The sequence below is a fragment of the Berghia stephanieae genome, chromosome 7 (assembly GCF_034508935.2).
Source record: "Berghia stephanieae isolate SIO BIC M18660-M18661 chromosome 7, UCSD_Bste_1.3, whole genome shotgun sequence".
Taxonomy (NCBI): domain Eukaryota; kingdom Metazoa; phylum Mollusca; class Gastropoda; order Nudibranchia; family Aeolidiidae; genus Berghia; species Berghia stephanieae.
In genome coordinates this window covers 60,231,025-60,238,524 of record NC_088366.1, presented here as the reverse complement: position 1 = coordinate 60,238,524, position 7,500 = coordinate 60,231,025, and the positions used below count along the sequence as shown (strand labels likewise).

At 35.2% G+C, this 7,500-nt stretch overlaps 2 long non-coding RNA genes across 2 annotated transcripts in view; one reads left to right on the top strand and one right to left on the bottom strand.

Annotated features, from left to right (window-relative positions):
• The window catches only part of LOC144977598 (uncharacterized), a 4,174-nt gene extending 132 nt beyond the window's left edge, over positions 1-4,042 (top strand). The window contains exons 1-3 of the long non-coding RNA XR_013646345.1: positions 1-125; positions 998-1,102; positions 3,905-4,042. The exon at positions 1-125 is cut by the window's left edge and continues 132 nt beyond it. This is a non-coding gene — a long non-coding RNA (uncharacterized LOC144977598). The remainder of the gene's footprint in view (positions 126-997; positions 1,103-3,904) is intronic.
• The window catches only part of LOC144977597 (uncharacterized), a 5,982-nt gene continuing 1,386 nt past the window's right edge, over positions 2,905-7,500 (bottom strand). Inside the window, exons 2-3 of the long non-coding RNA XR_013646344.1 lie at positions 6,066-6,261; positions 2,905-4,006 (exon numbers count right to left, since the gene is read on the bottom strand). This is a non-coding gene — a long non-coding RNA (uncharacterized LOC144977597). The remainder of the gene's footprint in view (positions 4,007-6,065; positions 6,262-7,500) is intronic.

Sequence of the window (7,500 nt, the reverse complement as noted above, 5' to 3'; positions counted from 1 at the left end):
TATGCCATTTGTGAACACGACTGGTGCCATAATCTTTAGGAACTACAGCCAGTCTCATCGTTTGATGTAGCGAACTACCTCGTCACGATCACAAGTTTCTGTCTACACGGTCTACACATTTCACGGTAAGTCTGTATTATTTAATCGTTTCCCTATGCTATACCTATACTATGTTACACCATTCACGGCTAATTGTAAGATTTATTCTCAAAAAATCACAGAAGACAGATATGTCGAACCTGACACGGGAATATTAATATGATATGACCTGCTTCACGAGTCGTGATCATCTTAGTCTTAGTCTTAGTAAGTTTAGTCTAAGTTAAGTCAGTCTAAGTAGTGGATCAATGAGTCTTTGCGGTTACATTCAAATTTCAACTATTTTGCCTTTAAGGTGATGAATTCCTCCGAATTCACCAAAGATTATAAATAATAATTTAAATTAAAAACACCAGGGCAGGCAATGACTATAAAATCAATGTGGTCCAAATCAAACTGATTAATACAGTAACAAAACATCATACCCATAAGACTGTTTTAAAAGCCCCACCCCATTCCAAGGGACTGAGCTTGATCCCGAGTGAATATTTTTTTTCTAATCCCACTCCCCTTGTCAATCCAGCAGTGATTGGGTAGCTGAGTCTGTTAGATCTAGCGGAAAGTACTTTGACATAGACTAGAGTCCTATCTAAAGGGTAGCAATTGCTATGGTCCGTTTCGCGCTTTTCAAACCAGGTTAAACTTCGGCTCCATTGAATGACTACTTTTTTATTCGATATTTTACTCAATCCCCCAACTATATAATTTTTAGCCCCACGGCTGATGTTGAGTTATGGAATTGTGTCTCTCTGAATAATTCTAATAACCTTTCAGATGAGTACTCCACATTTCACAGCAAATTTAATTCACTGTTGTTAACTAAGTGTGATAACAACAGTTTTTATCCTCTAGTTTCAATTAATAATATTACCACCATTGCCACAATTTTTTTTTTCAGGCTTACAGGGGACTGACAACTTATAATCAGGCCTACAATGGATGGGTGACGGATGTAAAATGGTTTAAACCTCCTAGCTGTGGGAAAGTGGTACTAGCTGCTAAGGTAACCCCCCCCCCCCCCCCCCCCCCCGTTTTCATCTCACTTCTATGATTATTATTACTGTTGTTACATATTATTATTTTGATTTCTACATTTATTTATATTACTCCATGCAGGATTGATAATACGATATAGAGGTTTTTAACACATGGCTATATTCATTACAATGAATTTTCTTGAACTAGAATATGAATAACTTTAAAAAAAAAAAAAGAAATAAGAAACTTCTTTAATAGGTTCAAGTTCTACTATGGGAGACTCAGTCGAGTCCTTGGAAAAGCCTCTTTACTCACATTTGCTCAGTCAGTGTGTTCGGACATAAACGTTTAAATGGTTTTGCGACTCATGGCAGTCCCGTTAACTCAGTTGGTAGAGCACCCATTTCACAATCAAAGAGACCGAGATATATCCTAGATGAAGTTAAGACCCCACCCCCTCCCCTTTCTTTTATTTTTGTACACCCAGCAGTAATTTGGCAATAGAAAGCGCCTATTAGAAGGGTAACAAGTTATTATTTTCACACTATAGAAGCTGGGATGAAATCTGGCTCTATAGACCTAATGGTTCTGATAGACTACTTTTGGTGCTTGCGACACTATTAGGTCATTTTCAGCACAATTAAAAGCTGTTGCGAAATACGTAGTAAGAAAAATGGGCTTGGATCAAATACAGAGCAGAAGTAGATCAGTTATTAATGTGCTTAGTTTTGAGATCGCCTAACAGTTCCATCCAGAGACGGAATACACTCAAATGTTTATGTTTGATTCAAGAGTTTTACTGCACTTGCGACACATTTCAGCACCAGTAAAAAGGAATAAAATGGGATTGTAAAAATTTCCAGATTTACAATTAAAAGCACACAAGAAAAGTAAGACAAAGAGGAACGAATGTAGATTCCAAGAGAATGCTATCAGTGTACTAAGTCTGATAACACCCAAAAGTCTCATCCTGACACAAGCACAGGTCCCCCCTAAGAGGAATACACTCAAACGTTCACGTATTATTTTTTTATTATATTATATTAAGTTACGTTATGCCTTTTGCGCAGCGATATCATAAGATATCGTCGCCTAGGCATTCCACGAAGGAATATAGATAACTCATCAAACAAGATGTCTGATGTCAACAGGAATCACCCACGTTGTTCAAGTGAGCAAATTGGGGGTTAATAATCTTGCTCAAGGAAAAAAAAACGAAAGTGCCTGAAGCGGGGCTCGAACCTGGGTCATCCGGATCACAGTGCACTGCCTTAACCACTCGGCCACTTCGCCCCCCATATTATATATACACACATAATATAATATAATTAAAAAAATTTACGCGAACTGATTTACAAGACAAAAAAAAAATTTTTTCCCAAAACCAACAATATTCATTTGACTGTTTCTCTCTCAGCCAATGACTCCGGCAAGGGAAAGGACAAAACCAAGTAATCTCATTCCAAGACAAGGACATAAAGAAACTTGGAAAACAATATAAGGGATAGAGGACACAGCATGACCTCTTGCCACCATGGGAAGTCAAAGACCCCACCCAGTCTATTGTTTATAAAATGTTGATTATAAATTTACAAAATAAATTTACATCCATTTGTCACTCTCTCATCTAAGGACAGGGAAAAAAAAGCATGTAATCTTATTCCAAAACAAAGATAGAAAGCTACCTGAAAAAGGAATACAGACATAGGGGGGTGAAGAAAGCAATAATGACCTTGCCCACAATGGAAGGTCAATGACCCAGGATAGAAAAATGAGAACTCAGTCAAGCATTCACCATCAAATTACAAAAGCAACGGATAAAACAAATTTTAAAAAAAGTCATTACAGTACTTTATTTTCTTTATTGTGCTCCAACTTCATGTTTAAATATACAATGGATTTCTATTTATTTGCCAATTCAAAAATATTATTAGGTTTTGAATATTATTGCAGAACATATAATATAGCAATGACTATCCCGCACAAATCTTTGGGCCTCTTTTTCGCTCACGAAGTGCCCGAATTCGCGTCAAAATATGGGACGAAGCCGTTTCGTATATGCTATTTTAAAAAATTAATTACGACGCTGTTTATCTATGAATATGACTGAAAGTTGGCACACTGTTAGAAAAAAAGGTAATTTTAGATTATGTCAAGCGACAAAACTCGTGCGATTACCAGAAGACCGTTAAAAATAGATTTTTACTCTTTGGAGTAAAATATTTCTAAAACTACCGGGCGTGGAGGTTTTGTCGCTGACAAGGTAATACATGAACATTTCTTCTTTTTGGTTGTAAAATTTCATATGAATATGACGAGTACTTTTCCCATATTTTACAAAACACCATCCTAATTTGCTCTTCAAGTTTCAATCTTTTAATCCACTTATTACGCAAGATACAACCAAAGGTCGAAAAAAAAAAATGCCGAAAAAGCGTCTCATATTTTCGCGTTTTTTTCCTCTTTGCGAGTCATCCAAATAAAACTGTATAACTTGTTTATTTATGAATGGATTTTCAAAATTCAAAAACATTTTTACTCAGTGGAGATGGGGCTTGGATTTTAGATAAAAATTTTCTTCAAAAAGAGAAAAAAACATTTTTCATAGTCATTGCTATATAATAATGGTAACAGAAGTAATACTACTACTACTAGTAGTAATACTACAACTAGTACAATTTTTTCACAAACATTTCGGGCAAAAGTAAAAATGTTTAACACATGTATTAGTCTAATGAAAAGAATGAAAAGGATTAAAAGGTATATAAAATCAAGCATTATTGGAAAAGAATGAATAAAAAGTCTGACTGCTTTCTTTTCGTTTCAGGTTCGCCATTCCCAAAAATTGGGTTATAGTGGACTCCGTGTGTCGACAAGTGCCTTCTGCTCAGCATCAAGATGGGAACCTGAAATGTCTGTCTTCACAATCCTGTAAAAGAAATACCAAGATTAAGTTAATTCATAGAGCAAATAGTACATTATTGACCTACCACCTCTGGCGTCTATCGTGTCACTGGGAATTTTAATTTTAATATTTTAATATGTTTGAAAACAAAGAAAACTTAAGCCCCATTTTCTCAAATACGCAAGTCATTCATTTTACAGGTCAAAATAATTTTTTTTAAAAGTTTTTCTTTGACTTCAACTTCAAATGCCAATAGTGCCTGAACCTTATGATGAATTCCAAAATGGTTTGGCATATTATGTGGAAATCTATTCTTTTAAAAAAATAGAGTTGTGGATCACCATTGCTCCGTACAGCAAATGTTAAATATTTATCATCGAGCACAAAATTACTGGCAAACCTAAAAATTCTAAAACTATTTATTTACTACAAGTAACACGCAAATATTTTAAAAACTAAATGTAATTCTATCACCTGTGGAATCAAACTATGTATGCTCAGAAAATCTGCTGTACTGTAATGTTCGGGCAATTATTGGCCTTCGCCAAAAAAAAAAAAAAATAAGAACTGTATTTCCTACACCAGTATACAAAAAACACACATATATGTTTTCTCTACACGGGAAAATTCCATTGAGTGTTACAAGCGCTGCACCTAACCATCAACTTCTTGTAGATACCGCTAGCTATAACCAATAAAAATGGACAAACTTAGCCCATAATATTTTACATTTCTGGGAATGTTTGTTTTTTCTTTTATGCCATATAATTTATTAATTTTTTTATTTAATTTGTTGCCAGCGTGTGTATTTTGTACATACATAGGGAATAGGTACATGCTTCTGTAAAAAAAAACGTTTGATTGGTCATTCTGCTGATTTGTGCAGATTGCCTTTTACACAATGAAATGACAATTGGCTTGTAAAAATAACATGTAGACTATAATATTAATATATTTATTTAGCTTAAACAGCATAATTTAAGGTTAATAAAACATTTCCTCCCAGATCTTAATAATTGAGGAATAAATCAATATGGGTGAACTCATTTAATTCTATCTATCTCATCATAAGAACACTTTGTCACTACGTTGTGTGGCCTTGAGCAAGTCACCTCAGCCCTAGCTCAGTTTGTGGCGCTGTGTTGCGGCAATGGCTGGGTTATTTCAGTCTCCCTTTAGAATAGACTCCAAAGACAAATTTTCCTAGAGGTGAATAAAGAGAATCTATATTTTTAAAATTTGTTACGCTATAGTCAAAGACAAAAACCTTCAGGATTTTCTAATTTTGTATGAACTATCCTAAAGGCAACCTATCCATAGCATAGAAGGACATGCTCACAATAGTATTCATTTCATTGCCCTCAAATTTAATGGATCTTCCTCTTTTATTAATTGTCATTGCCCATTCATTCAATAAAACAAAATTAATCAACATAATAAAGACAAAGCTTTTGATTCAAATGAAGTGATGGTTTTTGTTCAGTTATTTATTATCTCTGAAGTTAAAAGTCTTAAAACTCAACCATGTAAGCTTTTGTACAGTCTGGTTATTTGAAAAAAAACTTCTCTTGATGTCAGTTCTTGCACCAACAATTTGGACAAACTTTTGACTTCATTACTGGCTCACCAGACAGGCATTCCTTACATACCTTATGAGCAAATGAAGTCACTTGATATGTGCTCTATTCCCCTTTGTCTTATTACATTCCTCATAGTCATAGATTTGTGTCTTAGCTTTGCAATATGAAATATGATTTTGTGCCCTTTGTCTATTGTTATGTGCATAGATCTACAATCTTTTCACTCTCTATTCAACTTCCTTTCAACTGGCAATGCAATGACCTTAAAGTGTAATGAACGGCACAAACGTTGCTAATCTCACTTTTTACCCCCAAAAAATTGCTTGATTTGGGCCTATTAAATTTCCTGAGAGTGAGATCTGCTTTTATTTTTATATAGTGCATGCAATATCAACCCAAAGCACTCTACAAGATGTCCCAAGCCAACAGAAACATTAATATGTAGGAAGAGATATCATGCAGACATAAATATTGTTTTAAACAGATACAATCAATACACTTACATTTACATGGTCAATGATTGAGCTAGTTTCTCCAATTGTTGATTGTTCAACTAGAGCCGTTGCTGCCTGCAGTCATTGCGTTTGTTCCTATCTTTAAGACATGAGTAATGGTCTGTTTTTTTCTCTGCCCCATGTCCAAGCTTTAACGTTGGAACCCAATCAGGATCAGTTTCATCAAGCAGTGATGCTGGCCTTCCTGTAAAGGCAAAAAAATTGATTGTTGAAATATATTCATTTCTTGCCTATTACAATCTGGTCCTGGTCCTTGTGTGGCTATGTGGTCTAGTGGTATGACACTCGATTTTGGATCGGAAGGTCATGGGTTCGAGCCTTGCGCTCGACGCATAGTTGAGTCCTTGGAAAAGGCTCTTTATTCACATTCTCTCACCGTACTCAGGTGTAAAATGAATACCTGGCCGTTTACAGCGTTTTCTTTGTCCGAAAAATTGTAGTGTCGCCTAAAAGGCGTCATGTCCCGTTCTACATGTTAAATGTTGCTGTTGACCAGGGACCCCTTGTAAAGCGCTTTGAGCACATTTAGTGGATATTGCGCTATAATATAAAGCTCAATTTTTAAATTATTTTTTTTTTACAATCCTTAAGCTTTCCGTTAAATTTACATCAAGCTTTGTCAAATTAGAACAAGGGTAGAACAATTATATAGTGCAATTTCCATGAAATGAAAATTTGTTCAAAGCGCTTTGCAAGGGGTTTATAGCCAACACTTCTTCACTAGAGGAATTCAAGCGTCGATTGATTACATTCTTATTCCGACAGGCTTTCTTTTGATTATGTGTATAATTAGCGTTGTTCGTGTACTGTGTTAGGGCTTCATGATTAAGTTAATCTATGTTTTGCGCCCTGATGAAGGGATGTTTGGCGCACTATAAATCTATACCATTATTATTATTATCAACAGCAAGACTTTACATGCAGGTCGAGACATGACGCTTGTTAGGCAATATTACATTTTTTCCAGAAAGAGACAATGCTGTTTAACAGGCCTGCATCTGCCCCCTGAAAAACTTGCCTGAAAATCCTCGAGCTGAAGCTTTTTCAATAACATGAGCAAAAATCCCCATTTCCCAGAATATTTTCTTAGAATTTCACCAATTCAATAGGCTGTTAAACAAAATGAAAAAGTATTTTAATTAATTTTTTGTTCCGGCAGAGCGAAATTGCCAGAAATGCCGGCAAATTTACAGGCCTATGTTAAAAGCCAGTTACCCAATTTATGCCTGAGTATGGTGAGAGAATGTGAATAAAGTTCCTTTCCCAATGACTCAACTGCTCAGAACGGGTCTGGAACCCTAATCCTTCCAAAATGACGGTGATAACTATACCACATAGCTGCAATTAAAGTATCGGGATCCCAAAGGACAATTTTTTTAAATTGAAATTTTATTATTATTATTATTGTCATATTTGGGAAAAA